Raw genomic sequence first — 2694 nt, 5'->3', positions numbered from 1 at the left:
CAAAAAAAAAAGAAAGCAGGCTGAGCAAGTCATGGGAAGCAAGCCAGTAAGCAGTAGCCCTCCATGGCCTCTGCATCAGCTCCTGCCTCTAGCTTCCTACCCTGTTTGAGTTCCTATCATGACTTCCTTCAGCAGTGAACAACAATATGGAAGAGTAAGCCAAATAAAATCTTTTCTGCTCAACTTGGTTTTTGGTCATGGTGTTTTGTCACAACAGTAGCAACCATAACTAAGACATTAAAGAAACGACACACCCCTGCATAAATGCTTATTGCAATGTCAATCATATAAAATCTGGAAACAAGCTGAATATCCTTTAAACAGGCAAGTGGATAAAGGAATCTGTGGCACAGTCCTACAAGGAAAACCCCTTAGCATCAAAATAGTTTGAGCGATTGGTACATATAACATTGGTTGTGAATTTGAAAGTAGGCAGTGAATGTCTGATTCTGTTTGTATGACATTCTCAAAAGGACAGGATTAGAATGACAGAAAGTAGATTGTTAGTTGCCTGAGGTTAAGAATGTGGAAAATGTACAACTGCAAAAGGAAAATATGAAGTATTTTTAGTTATAAGACTATATATTAAAATGTACAAAGATATTACTTTTTTAAACAAAATATTAAAAATGTATAACTGTTCCAATTAAAAATGTAATTTGCCCTTGTTTGCTGCCTTGTTATTGCAATTTTGTTTTTTTAATCTAAAGATATTTATACTACCAAAAATTCTTGAGAATTGTATGTTAATATAAAGATATACACTATCCACTCAAAACTGCTTTTCTTAGAGTCATACTACTCATATTGGAAGCTCTGTTAAGGATTTGAGAAAGACATGCTATATCATATAAAACCTGGTTTACTTTTCGTTTTATCCTGACCAAAGTAGTTGAAATTAATATTAGCCAGATGGGAATGGAGTCTGTAAATGTGGATAACTCAGTCTACCACTCTTATTCACTATGAGACTTGATATATTTGCTTTTTAAAACCTTTTCCAACAAGGTATCTGTACCTACTTTTCCATCAGATTCTAGTTCTCATGTAAACTGTCAGATTCATAAGATTGCAATCAGGCTTGATGACTAGTTGCAAAGACTCACAGGGCTCAGTATGTAGTTATGGACATGGACAAGAGCTATTGCAATGGGAAGTATAGGATGAAATTTAAAAGGGGGAAATGACATAGGACAAAGTTTAGAAAAAATCAGTTATAAGTTTCTAGCAGTCTTTTCCCAGTGACTAATAAAACATATGCTTAATTTCTTCAGTAACAAGTTGAGACAATATGAATAAAGCCGAGTATTGAGTGACAACTATAGGCAGAAGAGTGACCAAGATTTCATTGAGGGCTAGTCATGTAAATAGTATCTACCTACCAAAATTCCAGACTTCCAAGAGGAGAAGTTTGCAGATGCTAGCAGAAGCTGCTGATGGCAGCAGTCTTGAGTTTACCATGTTAACTCCTTTTATGCATGCTATTTAACAACTCTATTTCATATGCATATCATCATTTTCACTGTCTTCCATAAGATTATTATTTCTTTATATTGAGTGCTCTTGAGCTCTCTTATATTCATAAAATATAGAATAGGTTACTAGGAACTATATAACAGCCTCACTGTACTATATAGGTCAGTAGAACTGATTATCTCTGCATAATTGTGTTTCCTTTTTTTTCTTCCAACTCACTTCGATATCTTATTCCTTGAGTTTTAGGAATTTGTCTACAATGTATTGCTTAGTTTCTTAATTACAAAATAGTAATCCTCTGGTAAGAGAAAGTATTTCTTTATGTGAGCACTAGAATAATCTAAACCTTGTTGATAGTGAAATAAACACATTAGATCTGAAGGTGTATTTTATTTGAAAAGTTATAAATTATGAGAGAATAGCAAATACAGAATGTTTTGTGCTTACTATTTGAGTAAATACCATGAAACTTTTGTCTCAGAGAAATGTACGATGTGTAATAGGCCATAGGTCATATGTAAACCTTATTTATATAGGTCATAGTACAGTAAAAACAAGAAAACTATTTCTTTCTTATGACCCTATTGTACTGAAGATAGGAATCTAAAAGAAAGCCATTTGCATATTTCTAAGTGCACAGTGCTACTTAGTATCTGTGTTAAGTATTCTTTCTTAATTGAAAAAGTAGAATTTTGAACCTACATGAAACTCCATTTTGCAGAATTGTTCCTTATATACAAGTATGGAAAAAGTAAATGCCATTTTTTTTCAATAATTTATCAAAGAAAACCTGCCATATACCACCATAGTTCATGGAATTTTCATTAGTTAAGAGATCCTAATTTTTACATATTGGGATTGTTAAATCAAGAATGAAACAAAAATACCGAGGAGAAGCAGAGTTGCCATTCAGTTTAGGATATGTTGGTAGTCTAGACTTTCTCTCCCTATTCCACAGAAAGCATCCTTCCTACCCACCTTAGCCAAGCTCAGTCTATTGTCGACCTGACTATAACAGGCTTCTTTAAAAATAACTAAACCAGACAGAGAAAATACAAGGCTTGCAACATTTCACAAACTGCAAAGTTACCAGAAAACGTTGCCAGATATTTTTTCACCTTAATATTTTGATATTTCCCTTTTAAATAAGGGGCCAAAAAGTTGTTAGAGTTACCAGTACTTTGGTTGAAAAAGTGACATGTATTTAGGAAGGTGAAC

General features: G+C 33.4%; 1 protein-coding gene across 1 annotated transcript in view; it reads left to right on the top strand.

Moving 5' to 3' along the window:
- The window catches only part of Apool (apolipoprotein O like), a 60852-nt gene that overhangs the window by 39682 nt on the left and 18476 nt on the right, over positions 1-2694 (top strand). The gene's annotated exons all lie outside the window — the stretch shown is intronic.

Source organism: Microtus ochrogaster, unplaced genomic scaffold, assembly GCF_000317375.1.
Source record: "Microtus ochrogaster isolate Prairie Vole_2 unplaced genomic scaffold, MicOch1.0 UNK13, whole genome shotgun sequence".
NCBI classification, from domain to species: domain Eukaryota; kingdom Metazoa; phylum Chordata; class Mammalia; order Rodentia; family Cricetidae; genus Microtus; species Microtus ochrogaster.
Note: the sequence above shows the minus strand (reverse complement) of the source record. Positions and strands in the feature narration are given on the sequence as shown.